The sequence below is a fragment of the Paroedura picta genome, chromosome 5 (assembly GCF_049243985.1).
Source record: "Paroedura picta isolate Pp20150507F chromosome 5, Ppicta_v3.0, whole genome shotgun sequence".
NCBI classification, from domain to species: domain Eukaryota; kingdom Metazoa; phylum Chordata; class Lepidosauria; order Squamata; family Gekkonidae; genus Paroedura; species Paroedura picta.
Window position 1 is genome coordinate 123,280,288 of NC_135373.1, and position 16,855 is coordinate 123,297,142.

Sequence of the window (16,855 nt, forward strand, 5' to 3'; positions counted from 1 at the left end):
CGTGGTATGGGGGGGGCAGGCTGTCTTCTCAGCTCTTGCTCTTCTTTCTGGCCTACATGAGGCAATGCTGCCATAGTAATAGTAAACGCAGGGGGAGGGAGCAAAAGGAGAGCTAAGAGGGCGGGGAGTGATGTCATTTCTGGGGGCGTGGCCAGTTGACATCATTTCCGGAGCTCCTTGATGTTTGAAAAATTATTTCAGAGGCCTCTTCCTGGTCGAAAGTTTGAAAAAGGCTGTAATAAGAGAATCGCTTTCCCTCCAGCTCTTGCAAGAGTGTTCCAGGGAAGGTGGGGTTGGTGATGTCATTGGCTCCAGCCAATCGAAACTTGTACTGGCTTCTTTCAGTCTGCTCTCCTCCATTTTGTCCTCATAACTGTTAGCAGTTTCAGGGGCAGAGCACCAGCTGCTTAAAGAACAAACTAGTTTTATTTAAAAAGAGACACACGTTTTTGTTTTAAAGAGAGCAGAGAGATAATCCTAACTGTCCAACGTCCCGGAGGGAAAGAGAAGGGAGCGTGCTCAAAGGAGCAGGACGTCGACGGCTGAGCCAATCAGGAACCAGGAGGAGATTATTTGAAAATACCAGGAAGTCCCTAATCTGAATATGCTAAATATGCCCCCTGGTGGATATTCTTCTCATACTATTAAATCATGCCTATCTGGCATATTCCAACAATAACAACCCCAATAGCCAACTTGCCCACCAACCTTGCAAGGTAGGCTAGGCTTAAGGTGCAGGCCTGGCTCGAGGCTACCCAGCAAGCCGACGCCGCAGAGTGGAGAATTCGAATCGAGCTCTGCACTCTGACTAGTGCACAATGCTGGCTCTCTGGCCCAGACCTCCAGGTGAAGAGAAACATTTCTTAATCCGCCCCACCCTTTAATTTCACAGTCTGGTGAAGGGCCTTTGGAGCATTCCGAAGCCAGCAGACCTCCCTATTGTCTTGGTCCTGATCAAAGTTATCACACGGCTTTTGTTTCGAGAAACAGAGAAAGGCCATTCTCCACGAGAGCAAGAATGAGCTCCCGTTCCCTTTGTACTAAGCTAGTTAACCTTCCAACATGGTGAGGGAATCCTGGGCGTCAAGGACTCAATTTCACTGAGAGTCGGCTCCAGGTTTTCCCGTCTCTGCACAGCTTGCAGCCAGGGTTTCTCGTCCCCCAGCCTACCTCGCAGGGTAGCTGTGAGCATAAAACGCTGGCAAAGGGAATCTTCTTTAAAGGAGACAGAAAGAGAATTATCCTGGAGAGGTAGTTCGGTGTAGCAGTTAAGAGTGGCAGCTTCTAATCTGGGGAGAGGAGTTTGATGCCCCACTCGTCCACATGCAGCCAACCTTGGGCTGGTCACGGTCCTCATAGAACTGTTCTCACAGAGCAGTCCTGTCAGAGCTCTCTCAGCCCCACCTACCTCACAGGGTGTCTGTTGTGGGGAGAGGATAGGAAGGTGATTATAAGCCACTTTGAGATTCCACATGAAGCCAGCTGAGTGACCTTGGGTCAGTCACAGTTCTCTTAGAGCTCCCTTAGCCCCACCTACCTCATAGAATGTCTGTTATGGGAAGAAGAGGGGAAGGTGATTCTAGGCCACTTCAATACATAATAGGCCTGGATAATAGAGCAGTCACTGTGCAGCTTGGAAAATAAGTTTGTTTTTTGGGAAATTCTTCTAAGTCATTGTGTTACTTATTCCCTTGAGGGACTTGATAGTATTATTACTTCTGTTGGGTCTACTGTAGAAGCCACCTTTGCCAAAGAGGGGACTACCGGATCCTTGTTTGGACTTCATTTGGAACTAACCTGTTGAACTGTGGCCTGGATTTTTTTGTATCACACTTGAATTGTTTACAATTGTTTACAAATGTTGGTTATTATGATAAATGACTATTTTTGCACTTTTGAAAGCATGATTTACTATAGTTTCAGAGTCACAATTACACAGCTCGCTTTTTTCTGGTATTTTCTATTTACTGTGTACCCCAGTTTTTGTTTCTTGATATACATTAGGCCTTCTGGGTGACCTTGAGCCAGTCCCAATTCTCTCAGGGCTCTCCCAGCCTCACCTCCCTCACAGGGGGTCTGTTGTGGGGAGAGGAAAGGGAAGGAGAATGTAAGCCGCTTTGAGACTCCTTCGGGTAGAGAAAAGCGGAATATAAAACCAACTCTTCTTATTCTTCAGCAATATCAGGGCTCTCTCAGCCTCACCTCCCTCACAGGGTGTCTGTTGTGGGGAGAGGAAGGGAAGGCAATTGGAAGCCACTTTGAGACTCTTTCAGGTAGTAAAAAGCAGAATCCAAAAAAAAACCAGCTTCTCTCTGTCCTTTGGCTGGAGGTTTCATATGTAGGAAGGGGCAACACAAGCTTTCCTGGGCATGGAGACGAATCCCACCACCCAATATATGCTGCAAGTCAAGACGATGTTAAGGAGACAGAGAGAGAGAGAGACCTTCTAGTACTGGCAAACTCTTGTCACATTTAGTGCTAGCAACACTTTGGAGGAAGCCTGAGATAAAGAGAGATCAACATTGTGTTTTCTTGTTGACCTTTGGGCTGACACTGGACTCTCTTCTTGTCTGTTTGCTAACTCTGGTGTTTGTACGTTTATTTATGGCAACTCACATATCTTGATGCCTGCCTTCTTCCCGTCTCAGCTATTTTCTCGCCGATAATCTCTCATGCTTCTTCGCTCTACCCAGCCCTTCCTGGAAATTAAACCCCAGGAGCTGGAAGGGGCCCTAAAGTCCATCTAGCCCAGCCCCCTGCTCGATGCAGGATCAGCCTACAGCAGGGGTAGTCAACCTGTGGTCCTCCAGATGTCCATGGACTACAATTCCCATGAGCCCCTGCCAGCAAACGCTGGCAGGGGCTCATGGGAATTGTAGTCCATGGACATCTGGAGGACCACAGGTTGACTACCCCTGGCTGACAGCATCCAGCATAAGGGTCTGTCCAGCTGCTGCTGGACAGTGAGGGGGAGCTCCCCACCTCCTTGGGCATCTGATCGTTGAGCTACTCGGACTGTGGAACTCTGTCGTCTGGAAATGAGCTGTAATTCCACGGGGATCCCCAGGTCCCACCTGGAGGCTGGCATCCCAGGCTTGTGAACTGCACCGCTCACTGTTACACGCACTGGAGTCGAAATCAATATAGCCGTAGAGCTGGTCGTCGATGAAAAGTTATGAATGGAACACGTCCTAAAATGACCCTGCAGCTGTTTCCATTGAGCCAGCAGGGTGTGGTGGGTGTGTGTGTGGGGGGGGGGGTATTTCCCCCCTCTTCGCCCTTGAAGTCTTTCCAGAGCTGCCATCTGATTGGGTATCGCTGCTCCTTTTCGATGGAAAAATTGCTCACTGGTCTTGTGACGAGCTTCCGAAAAGGCTCCGAAAAGCTTCATGCCCAGAAATTTGGGCTATGCAGCCTCCTTCTGCCTTAGACAGTGTGAGAGGGAAGATTGTCTGTATCAGGGATGGCCAAACTGGCTCTCCAGAGGTCCATGGACTACAATTCCCATGAGCCCTTGCCAGCATCCTGGCAGGCGCTCATGGGATTTGTAGTCCATGGATCTCTGGAGCGTCACCATCTGGCCAACCCTGGTCTATATAGTATTCTGTTTTCTTTATTGCCCACCGCACTGTTTCCAAGGCCAATTCAGCTTCTCTTCTTTTGTTTAAAGAGATATTAGGGAAAGATTAGCCACCATGGAAGAGCTAGAAAAGATTCTTCAGTGTAAGGAGGTATTCCCTAGTGACTAAGTTAATTCATAGTAATCCTTACTACTATGTATTCCGGTGGGACGCCATGTTGGTCTGATGGAATCTTCATCTTCAAGACCAGTAAAATTTAATTCTGGGTAGAAGATTTTGTGTGCATGCTGGTAGACAATATGGACCTGTGGTCTTGACGGTGTCCACACACACCCCACAAACAGGGCGAGGGGGTTTGTTCAGAAACAACCTTTTGAGTCATGTTGCCTGCAACACATTCTCTTGGCCAGAACTGGCCAGAATTGTGTCATGGTTAAGAGCAGAGGCTACTCATCTGGAGAACCAGGCTTGATTCCCCGCTCCTCCTCCATGTGCAGCCAGTTGGGTGACCTTGGGCCAGTCACAATTCTGTTTCAGAGCTCTTCTCCTAGAGCTCTCTCAGCCCTAACTACCTCACAGGGTGTCTGTTGTGGGGAGAGGAAGGGAAGGAGATTGTCAGCCGCTTTGAGACTCCTGCAGGTAGGGAAAAGCGGGGTATAAAAACCAACTCTTCCTCAATTTTGGTATTATTTTTGGCCTGAAAGTGCAGGTCTGGTGAAACAACTCCATTTTGCAGGCCCTGTGGAACTGTCCCAGGTCCTGCAGGTCCCTCTCAACTTTTTTACCATTGAGAAACCCCTGGAACATTCTTCAGGCTTCGAGAAACCCCTGAAGTGGTGCAATTGTGCAGAATATAGTTGAGAAGCAGAGCTGTGGACACGCCCACCCGAGGCCCCTCCAGGCCCATCACTGGCCATTTGGGGGGTGGGGGTCTGACATGACCATATATGGTCATATCACCAGATAAATGTTTAACAAACATTTTTTTTAGAATATACAAATTAATTATCTGTCGCCCATTCAGAAAACCCTTCCAGGGGCCTCAAGAAACCCACGGATTCATGGAGCCCTGGATGAGAAAGCTTTTAGTAGAACATTCCACCAGGCCAGGATCAGGGCCAAGAAGGTTCTGGTGGATGCTGAGGGTGTTGAGCGAGTTTTCGTCACTGGGTCTTTGGGGGATATAGTGGAGGAGGCGGTGTGTTAGGTTTTTAGATTTGTTTTTCAATAAGGGTCCTCTTGATTTCATTTCAAAGCTGGTCTCCATGCAAGTTCTCTGAAGGGAATATCCTCGCAGACACTGGTGGAGATTCATTTGTTACCCGTCTTGCTCAAGGTCTCCCAGAATCCGCTGATTCCTCCATCCAAAATTCAGGAGCGAGATCTATTTCAGGTAACAATCTGATCCCACATGCTTTTCCGCACTGCTGCCTTTAAGAGCCACAAGGCCAATGTGATTCCCAAAGTCTGCGCATTGAGAATACATCTCCTACCTGTCCGGGGCACAGACTGGTTCCAGCCACAGGGGCCGTTTTCTGGTTCCCAGGCCTCTCCTGCATGAGTCATTCTCGGGGAATGAACACATCTGGTGGCCTTTTCCCATCCTTCCCGACACCTTACATAGCAGCACATTTCTTAGAAATGCAACTCGAGAGCAGTGCCACGCCCCAGTCTGCGACAGGTTTTTGCAGACTACAGATGGGAGGGTTGGCTAAAGGGAAGGAGAAGGGGAAGGGGAAGACGGCTTGATTTTGAAGGATGGGAGAGGAGAGGCTTCCCTTGCTTACATAATGTGGCCAGTCTTGTGCTTTGGCAGCCCAGATATTTGAATAGCGGATGAGCCATTTGCAAAATTTAACTTTCTAGGCAAGAAGAAGAAGAAGAAGAAGAAGAAGAAGAAGAAGAAGAAGAAGAAGAAGAAGAAGAAGAAGAAGAAGAAGAAGAAGAAGAAGAAGAAGAAGAAGAAGAAGAAGAAGAAGAAGAAGAAGAAGAGTTGATTATTTGTATCTTGTGAAATAGTCAGGGCTAGGTCAGTTGAAAGTCGTTCAATGTCACAGTTGTGATTGGACTTCACTTGTGAGTGTCGTTTTTTTTTAGCTGAGTAATGCCATCTTGCTAAGCATAATCGAATCAGGCTGCATTCATTCCTACTGCCTCCCAAGAAAACGGGGGGGGGGGGGAATCCCAGCACTGTAATTACAGCAAGGAAAAGATATTTTGTTCCAAAAGACCAAAGGGGTGTTAAGCTGTGGCACCTGAAATAATCTGGGAGCAACTTGAGGACTTCAGAAAAATCAGAAGAGCCCTGCTGGGTCAGACCAGGGGTCCATCTAGTCCAGCATCCTAAGAACATCAGAAGAGCCCTGCTGGGTCAGACCAGTGGTCCATCTAGTCCAGCATCCTAAGAACATCAGAAGAGCCCTGCTGGATCAGACTATTGGTCCATCTAGTCCAGCATCTTAAGAACATCAGAAGAACCCAGTTGGATCAGACCAGTGGTCCATCTAGTCCAGCATCTTAAGAACATCAGAAGAACCCAGTTGGATCAGACCTGTGGTCCATCTAGTCCAGCATCCTAAGAACATCAGAAGAGCCCTGCTGGATCAGACCAGTGGTCCATCTAGTCCAGCATCCTAAGAACATCAGAAGAGCCCTGCTGGATCAGACCAGGGGTCCATCTAGTCCAGCATCCTGAGAACATCAGAAGAGCCCTGCTGGATTAGACCAGGGGTCCTTCTAGTCCAGCATCCTGAGAACATCAGAAGAGCCCTGCTGGATCAGACCAGGGGTCCATCTAGTCCAGCATCCTGAGAACATCAGAAGAGCCCTGCTGGATCAGACCAGGGGTCCTTCTAGTCCAGCATCCTAAGAACATCAGAAGAGCCCTGCTGGATCAGACCAGGGGTCCATCTAGTCCAGCATCCTAAGAACATCAGAAGAGCCCTGCTGGATCAGACCAGGGGTCCATCCAGTCCAGCATCCTGTCTCCTCCAGTGGCTAACCAGTTCCTTGGAAGGTCAACAACAAGGCACAGAAGCCAAGGCCTTCAAACGAACATAAAAGAGCCCTGCTGGATCAGACTAATGGCTGCTCTAGTCCAGCCTCCTGTCTCTCACAGGGGCTAACCAGTTCTTCTGCATGGCCAACAACAAGGCATAGAGGCTGAGGCCTTCCTAAGAACATCAGAAGAGCTCTGCTGGACCAGACCCACGGCCCACTGAGTCCAGCATCCCATCTCACACAGCAGCCGACCAGTTGCTCTGGGTGGCAACAACAGGGCATAGAGGCTGAGGCCTTCCTAAGCATATATGAAGAGCCCTGCTGGATCAGATAGTTGGTCCAACTAGGCCAACCTCCTGTCCCACACAGTGACCAACCAGTTCCTCTGAAGGACATAGAGGCCGAGGCCTTCAGCAGAACCCTGCTGGAGTCAGACCAGTGGTCCATCCAGTCCAGCTTGTCGTCTCATACAGGAGACAACCAGTTCATCAGAAGGGCCAACAACAGGGCAGAGAGGCCTAGGCCTTCCCCTGAGGTGGACTCCTAGCTTTGCAACTCAGAGGATTAGTGCCTCAGAACATGGAGGTTCTCCTCACCTGCCACTGACAGACTGATCCTCCACGAGTCTATCCCATCCCCTTTGAAAGCTGTTTGTTCCTGTGGCCGTCACTATATCCTTTGGCAGCGAATTCCACATTTGAATCTCACAGTGGATATATAGCCTAAGTCCCTGCTCAAAGCAGGATGAGCCTCAAGCATCCCTGGCAAGTGTTCGTCCAGCCGCTGGTTGGGGGGGGGGGAGTTCCTAATACCCAGGCAGCAAAAGAAGAAGAGTTAATTCGTATCTGCCGCTATTCTCTACCCGAGGGAGTCTCAAAGCAGCTTCCAGTTGCCTTCCCTTCCTCTCCCCACAACAGACACCCTGTGAGGGAGGGGAGGCTGAGAGAGCTCTGATATTACTGAAGAAGCAGCATTGGTTCTTAGATGCCGCTTTTCTCTACTCGAATGAGTCTCCAAGTGGCTTACAATTGTCTTCCCTTCCTCTCCCCACAACAGTCACCCTGTGAGGGGGGTAGGGCTGAAAGAGCCCTAAGAGTACTGCTTTGGGAGAACAGCATGATCAGGACTGTGGCTGGCCCAAGGTCACCCAGCTGGCCACATGCAGGGGGGCAGGAAATCAAACCCGGCTCACCAGATTAGAAGCTGCCGCTCTTAGCCACAACACCCTGCTGGCTCCCAGACAGAGCGGACCAGAGTTTGCAGGCAATATTCTTTAGGATTCTTACAAAGGCTCTAATACAAATTAGCTGGTTTAATAAAGCCAGGGAGGGTCAGATAATTGTGTGCAGATAAAGATCGCTGCACCCAAAACCCCACAAATCTGGGTTGCGGCAAGAGAGATCCCTGCCTCCAAGGCGGACGCTCTGCTACGGAACACATCCCGGGCAGACTCTGTTTGGAGCCAAAAATCCTCCAGGTTTCCAGCCCAGTAGAGACATCCTTGACTCTTGAGCACATGACATTTCGCAGGAACCTGAAGGAGGAGATGCAGGACTGGGGGGCTGGCTGGCGGTCTGTCTCCTTCCTTCACTCCCCAGACATTTCCCTACCCGATGTCGTCTGGTGAGGCTGAGAGAGCCCTGATATTCCTGCTCGGTCAGAACAGTTTTCTCAGTGCCGTGGCGAGCCCAAGGTCACCCAGCTGGCTGCATGTGGGGGAGTGGGGAATCAGCTCGCCAGATTAGAAGTCTTCACTCCTAAGCACTACATCAAGCTGGCTCTTTCCACCTGCAATCTAAACCCATTCTTGTGTTTCCACTCTTCTGCTGCCAACAGGAACAGTTCCGCGCCTGCCTCTAAGACAGGGGTAGTCAAACTGCGGCCCTCCAGATGTCCATGGACTACAATTCCCAGAAGCCCCTGCCAGCGAATGCTGGCAGGGGCTTCTGGGAATTGTAGTCCATGGACATCTGGAGGGCCGCAGTTTGACTACCCCTGCTCTAAGAGCAACCCTCTCCCCCAAACCCTCAAATTCCTCTTCTCCAAACTGGGCATTCCCAAGTCCCCTGGCCTTCCCCCTTTCGTCAGACAATCAATACATGCAAGTTTTTCAGGAGCCCAGAAGTCTGCTCTCGATTTTAAAAATAGTAATTACCTATCTGTCTTTTCACTATCCAAGGAAATACGAGACCCAACGGTTCGTATGATAACCGGAAAAGTGAGATTTTTGCACCCACACACACGAATGCTTGCCGGGTCTATCTGATCTGTCTGTAGTTACCACCGAGGAAAATGACTAATCCTTTTGATGCCAGTTATATAATATATTCCTCCCCCACCCCCGCCCTGCAAACCACCAGCTGGTCTTTCTAGGCTGCAATTACATGGCTGGACACAGGGAGGGAAGGCCAGGGAGAGAATATGAGAGGATCCCAAAATGTCAGTCCACTGGGATGGGCAGGGGCGCATGGCTTGGTAGAGTTTAAATCTGGAAAGGAGGGAGAGCGGCCTACTGCTTAAAGAGAAACAACTTTGTAAAGAAGAGGGGAGATAGCTAGTCCTAACAGTTTAACTGACTAAGAGGGGAGAAAGCTAGTCCTAACAGTTTAACTGACTAAGAGGGGAGATAGCTAGTCCTAACAGTTTAACTGACTAAGAGGGGAGATAGCTAGTTCTAACAGTCTAACTGACTAAGAGGGGAGATAGCTAGTCCTAACAGTCTAACTAAGAGGGGAGATAGCTAGTCCTAACAGTTTAACTGACTAGGAGGGGAGATAGCTAGTCCTAACAGTCTAATTGACTAAGAAGGGAGATAGCTAGTCCTAACAGTTTAACTGACTAGGAGGGGAGATAGCTAGTCCTAACAGTTTAACTGACTAAGAGGGGAGATAGCTAGTCCTAACAGTCTAACTAAGAGGGGAGATAGCTAGTCCTAACAGTTTAACTGACTAGGAGGGGAGATAGCTAGTCCTAACAGTCTAACTGACTAAGATGGGTGATAGCTAGTCCTAACAGTTTAACTGACTAAGAGGGGAGATAGCTAGTCCTAACAGTCTAACTGACTAAGAGGGGAGATAGCTAGTCCTAACAGTTTAACTGACTAAGAGGGGAGATAGCTAGTCCTAACGGTTTAACTGACAAAGAGGGGAGATAGCTAGTCCTAACAGTCTAACTGACTAAGAGGGGAGATAGCTAGTCCTAACGGTTTAACTGACTAAGAGGGGGGATAGCTAGTCCTAACAGTCTAACTAAGAGGGGAGATAGCTAGTCCTAACAGTTTAACTGACTAGGAGGGGAGATAGCTAGTCCTAACAGTTTAACTGACTAAGAGGGGAGATAGCTAGTCCTAACAGTTTAACTGACTAGGAGGGGAGATAGCTAGTCCTAACAGTTTAATTGACTAACAGGAGAGATTGTTGTTGTTGTTAGGTGCGAAGTCATGTCCGACCCATCGCGACCCCATGGTGTCAGGATCAGTGCCTGCTCTCTGCCATGAATCTCTATATTAGCCTGAGTCTCTCCATGTTTGCTTAGCCTTAGTTTTACCTTTCGCTTTTGGGTCTCTGTGTAACCTCGACCCGTTATATTTAGCTGCCTGCCTGAAATCGAAACTTGTCTGCTGTACCCTGCTATCATGATTTGCTGTGAACTATTTGTCTTTTGAACCGGCCAGCAAGGCCTGCTCTTTGTAACCAAAACAGTCAGTGGGCGCCGGGCAGCCCAAGGCCGTGTGAGAAGTAACACTCCCTGGTTTATTGCACCTGGTGCTCCTTCCCCCCTCCCTTGGGAACCTTCAAGTTTTGGGCGGGAGAATTCTCTTGAAAAGGGTCTGCAAATGTATCTTTGGGCAGATTTGACTTCGCTAGTTCAGGTGTCTGAAGTAAATTCTCAATAAAAGCTTTCTTTTTATAGAAGTACGTTGTGAGTTCTTATAGCACATTGACACATGGACAATGATCCTCCAGGCCTTCCTGTCCTCTACCATTCCCCGGAGTCCATTTAAGTTTGCAAACAGGCGAGATAGCTAGTCCTAACTGTCTAACTGACTAAGAGGGGTGATAGCTAGTCCTGTCCAACTGACTAAGAGGGGAGATAGCTAGTCCTAACAGTCTAATTGACTAACATTAGCTCTGAAGACAATCAGGGAGGATGTATGCTTAAAGAAACCAGCCATTGAGGTGAACTGCCCTGCTCAATGCAGGATCATCTCAATTTCTACTGCTCAAAATAATCTAATATTGGACTCCACATCTGAATTCTGATGTTGATTTATTGTACCTCAAACATGTAAGTTTTGCCACTGATCCACATTACAGATGGCCTGTATGGCCCCTTCCAAATCTACGATTCTATCAGTTTATTTAACCAGTTATCTTAGTTGTTTTCCAAGTAGTATAAATGACTGTGAGAGTAGAAACCAGAAAACAGAAGGAGAAGGGTAGAAGCCATGAGGTTTGTGCTGCAAAGGACACACACACACCCAACCTAAAAAATGTTCTAGGCCTGCCAACATCCAGGTGGCAGCTGGAGATCTCCCCTTCTACAACTGATCTCCCAGTGACCTGGTGAAGATGGCTGCTCTGGAAGGTGGACTCTATGGTATTATACCCCATTGAAGGCCCTTGCCTCCTTACACCCCACCCTCCTCAGGCCCCACCCTCAAAGTCTCCAGGTATTTCGTAACCCAGAGCTGGCAACCCTATTTATCACAGCCTCCGCTTTTCACTACAGCTCACTTCTCCAAAAGCAGGGCCATAAATTGCAAGAAATCTGACCATACATGAGCACCGCTGACTCCGCCCAGGCTAGATAATGCGCTTTCAATGCACTTCGGAAGCAGATTTTCCTGTTCTGCACGGGAAAATCCAGCCGCAAAAGCACACTGAAAGTGCATTATCCAACGTGTGCAGAATGGGCCCTAGTTAACGCCTGTCACGGAGGTGGGGGCAGAGCCTCAGGTTTCTTCTGAGACAACGCCTAGAGTGGGTAAGAATGTACAGATCTTTCTCCAGCCCTGTGAGAGACAAGATACTATTGAACTGGTAATTCGCCATTGGTGTGGACAGACTGCATTTTATCCTAAACGGCAAAATGGGCCTGTGCAAAAATTGCGCATCTCAAAATCCCTTTCACTTCAAAAGGAGAGGCAGGGCAGGGGGAGTTTCCTTTATCTTATGCCAATAACATTTTTTGTCCCTACAAGGAGAGAGAATGGCCGCATGAAATAGTCCCCTGGGCACATTCTTTTCCCAATGCAGGGCTCCACGGATATGCTTATCTCAATCTTGCTCCCCTGATTAGATCTCTGACTCTCTCTTTGCCTCACCCAGTCTGAAATAGGGTTGCCAAACTCCAGGTGACTCCAGATCTCCTGCTATTACAATTGCTCTCCAGACGACCAAGATGGAATCATAGAGTTGGAAGGTACCTCCTGGGTACCTTCCATCTAGTCCAACCCCCTGCACTATGCAGGACACTCACGACCCTCTCGCTCATCCACTGTCACCTGCCACCCCCTTGAGCCTTCACAGAATCAGCCTCTCCGTCAGATGGCTCTCCAGCCTCTGTTTAAAAATCTCCAAAGATGAAGAACCCACCACCTCCTGAGGAAGCCTATTCCACTGAGAAACCGCTCTAATCAGTTCCCCTGGCTGCTTCAGGGGGTGGATTCTCTGGGATTGTCCCCTTTTGAGGTCTCCCCCACTCCCAGCACTGTGCCCCATAGGCTCTAGCCCCCACATCTCCAGATGCTTCCCAACCCAGAACTGCAATCCCTAGCCTGAAGCCTCTTGGCACAATCTCAGCCCTCTCTCCCTTCAACAAAGATAGATCCAGATGGGTCGCTGGGTTAGTCTGTCTGTAGCAGCAGAAAAGGGCAAGAGTCCAGAACAGCCTTTTCCAACCTTTGGCCCAGGGAGCAACCTCTGAAATGTTTTTCAGCCTCTGGGGAACCCCAGAAATGGTGATGTGCTGGGCAGAGGAGTGGGCACGGAAGTACGATACATGAGCCAGCCAATCAATCAATCAATCAATCACTTACCATTTCCATTGTGGAGAAAGAGACCAGCGTTATAGAGCAACAGGGGAAGAGGGCTCCGTTCATTCATGTATTTCATTCATTCGTTTATTAGATTTTTAGACTACCCTCCCAGCAAACTGGGTGATGATAGCAACCATCTCAATTTGGCTAGCACCACCTTCAGTGATTGCCGAAGCGGCCAACGCGCCAGATCATGCAACCCTAATCTGAACTTCTGGGAAAGGCCATGTAATGTCTGCGGAGGTCTTGCGTTACCCCAGGGTTTCCTGGCACCCGGTTGGGAATCCCTGGTCCAACAGCACCTTAAGACTGGTTACATTCATGGTTTCAGTGTCCTTGGAGCTCTTCATTAGGCCCCCAGCATGGTCCAAGAAGTCCTGGATTGAGCTGAACTCTGCACCAAACCCCCCCCAGAATACCCCAACTTTTATACATCAGCAAACAATGGATCTTCCCCACCAGTGCACGCTATTGGTCAGTTTCAATTTCAACCGACTGGATCCTGCAGATGGGATCTAGTCACACATTGGTCAATGACATTGGAAGCTACGATCCTGTCTTGGTCCTCATGATCCATCCTCAGCAGGTCTATATATACACACAAAAAATAATATAAACAAGCGGCAAGGAAGGAGCTTTCATGAGCGGCAGGGAAGGCGCTTTCACCGGCCGTCAAAGGCCAGTCCTCAAGGGCCTTCCGTTCTCAAACGCCCAGCTGTGCCAAACACAAAGAGCAGAATTGTAACGCATAAATGACCAGAAGGGCCCTGCTGCCATTTTCTGCCTGCAGTCCGCAGGGATTAAGGCCACCTACGTTGACAACTGCAAAACAACGGGATTCACAAGCCTATATTCCCCCAAATGAATCCCTTAGCAGGGCTGAGAGCCGGTAACCTTTCTAGACAAACAGAGGCACCTTCAGTCCGTGACGGCCACGTCGGAACGCCCCAGGAATTTGCTGGGCTGTTTGGTCACAGCCTGGAAAAAAAGGGGTTGGCGGAGGGTGACGCGGGGACATGCTTTCCAACTCGGCGTTATTTTGACAGCCCGGCAGCTTTGACAGGAGTCGTGGTCCCGTGACCCACACCGAAGCAGCTTCTTGCCTCTGAAAGTCCAAGGTGTGAAGTCATTTCGGAAAGGGAGCGAATCCACACCCTGAAACCTGCTAGATGCAGTTTGGCCTCCAGATCTAGAATGTCAGCTCGAGATAAGGTGCTGTCTTCGTCTTTCCGTAGCAGTAGAAAAGAGCAAGAGTCTAGGAGCACCCTAAAGACGAGCAGAATCAGTGGCCATCACAGCTCACTTCATCAGATACAGCGAGAGCAGGAGTTCCTCGGTCCTTATATCACAAAGGTGATGGAGCAAGAGTCCGACAGCGTCTTAAAAACTAACAAAATCAGCAGCAGGGGGGTGAGTTTTCCGGTGTTATTGCTCACATCTTCAGATATAGTGAGGATAAAAATGCAGTTGGCATAATGTCCTGGATATAGGGATGCCAGCCTCCAGGTGAGACCTGGAGATCCCTCAACATTACAGCTCATCTCCAAACTACAGAAATCAGTTTGCTTGGAGAAAAAGATGGGCCCTGTGACATTGTACCCCAAATCTCCAGGAGTTTCCCAACCTTGAGCTGGCACCCCTACCCCCATCCTCTACCAACGGCTGGGGGGGGGGGATGGGACGATGACTACTTTGTCCCATTTGAAGATGAAGTTCTGACCAGGATCCACTTGGCTGATCTTATGAGATTTGATAAAGTAAGCCAAGCATGGATCATCAGGGTAGAAGAAGGAGAGCTGTTTTTTTGTACCAGCTTTTTACTATCGGAAGGGGTCTCAAAGTGCCTTATAATCGCCTTCCCTTTCCTCTCCCCCCAACTGGTGCCTTGTGAGGCAAATGAGGCTGAGAGAGCTCTGAGAGAACTGATTGGCTCAAGGTCACTCAGCAAGCCTCATGTGTCTCAAAATGTCTTACGATTACCTATGCTTCCTCTCCCCACAACAGGCACCGTTGTGAGGGAAATGGGGCTGAGAGAGCTCTAAGAGAACTGATTGGCCCAAGGTCACCCAGCAAGCCTTACATGCCTCAAGCAAGCCTTACATGCCTCAGAGTGTCTCACAATCTCTTATCCTTCTTCTCCCCACAGCAGACAACTTGGGAGAGAGGCGAGGCTGAGAGAGCTCTGAGAGAACTGTCATCAGCCCAAGGTCACCCCGTTGGCTGCATGTGGAAGAAGAATGAGGAAGCAAACTCAACTTGCCAAGAGAACCTGCAAAGTCAGACTCCACCATCCCATGTGAGGTTGCTCGAGGAGGGCATTGTTTCAAAGGGCACAGCCATTGGCTCAGACAGCTGTCCATCTCAAGAGGATTTCTCCCCTGCTCACTGACCAGCTCTGGCATCGCCCCAAGCTTTTGGAGCCAGGCCGATGAGCCACAGACCCAGCAGAGAGCTGAAGTTCAGTGACGTTGCACGAATAGCCCCAGGTGTCTGGAATTGTGACACGTGGCTCAGGTGAGGGAAAGGGGCATGCCAGGTGACCTTTGAAACTCTGGACAGGTGGGAGGGAGAGGGCAGCGGCATGCCAGTCACAAGCCTGGAAGGGTGTGACAGTCAAAGGCAGCAAGGTGAGTGGAGTTCGCCCTTGGATTGCGCCGCAGGCTTCCTCTACAAACCGCACTGGGAGAAGCTGAGAAAAGAATCTATTGTTTGATTGAATTACAAAATGTCTGTCCTGCCTTTCTGCCCTTCGAGGGGCCGCCAAAGCATAAGAGAAGCTGTATTGGACCAGCCTAAGGGCCCCTCCAGTCCAACACTCTGTGTCTCACGGTGGACAAAACCAAGGTGCCTTCAGGAGGTCCACCAGCAGGGTTCTAAGAACATAAGAGGAGCCATGTTGGATCAGGCCAATAACTCATCCAAGCCAACATTCTGTGTCACACAGTGGCCAAAACCCAGCTGCCCTCAGGTGGTCCACTAGCAGAGCCATAAGAACATAAGAGAAGCCATGTTGGACCAGGCAAATGTCCCATCCAGTCCAACACTCTGTGTCACACAGTGGCCAAACCCAGGTGCCAGATCAGGAAGTTCACCAGCGGGGCCAGAACTCCAGAAGTCCCCCCCATAGCTGCCCCCCACCAAGCATACTGAGCCTCAGTGCCCCAGACAAATTGTTCCATCTATACCTTTTGTCTACCAGCCACTGATGGACCTCTGCTCCATATGTTTACACAGATAACCATTCAAAGCATACCTGATAAAGCCAGTGTGGTGTAGTGGTTAAGACTATTGAACTGGAATACCCAGGTTCGAATCCCCACTTGTGAGGAAGGAGGGATCACTGAGGGAATGCCAAAGAAAACAAAAAGGTCTTTAGCCACCGGGGGAAGACGGCAACAAGAGAAGACAGTCAGAGCTTCCTGGTGAGAGAGTTCCAGAGATCACTGGTGGGGACTCTGTCTGTAATAAGAACATTGGAAGGGCCATACTGAATCAGATCATCCATTTCAACATCCAGTCTCACACTGTGGCCAATCAGTTCCCCTGGACGGCTGACAACAGGACACAGAGGCTGAGGCCTGCTTGAGAACATCACAAGATCCCTGCTGTGTCAGACCAGTGGTTCATCTAGTCCAGCATCCTAAGAACATCCTCACGATATTCGCCATAGCTGAGATTCTCTTACAGTTAAGAAGAAGAGCCCTGAAGACCAGGGAGAGTCCTTCTAGTCAAGCATACTGTCTCACACAGTGGCTAGCCAGTTCTTCTGGCTGGCAACAGCAGGGCAGAAAGGCCAAGGCCTTCCTAAGAACATCAGAAGAGCCCTGCTGGATCAGTCCACTGGTCTAGCTAGTCAAGCCTCTTGGCTCACACAGGGGACAACCAGTTCCTCTGGAGGGCCAACAACAGGGCAGAGAGGCCGAGGCCTTCCTAAGAACATCAGAAGAGCCCTGCTGGATCAGACCAGAGGTCCATCCAGTCCAGCCTCCTGTCTCACACACTGGCCAACCAGTGAGGGCCAACCACAGGGCATAGAGGACAAGGCCTTCCTGGCTCTGGGATTCAGGGGATTAGTGCCTCTGGATGTGGAGGTTCCTCCTCAGTCACCATGGTTTGTAGCCATTGATGGACTGATCCTCCATGGATCTGTCTAATCCCCTATTAAAGCTGTTTCTCAGAAACGAAGGCTTCTGAGACTCTTTCGTTTTGACTGACCATCCTAACCACACCCTAC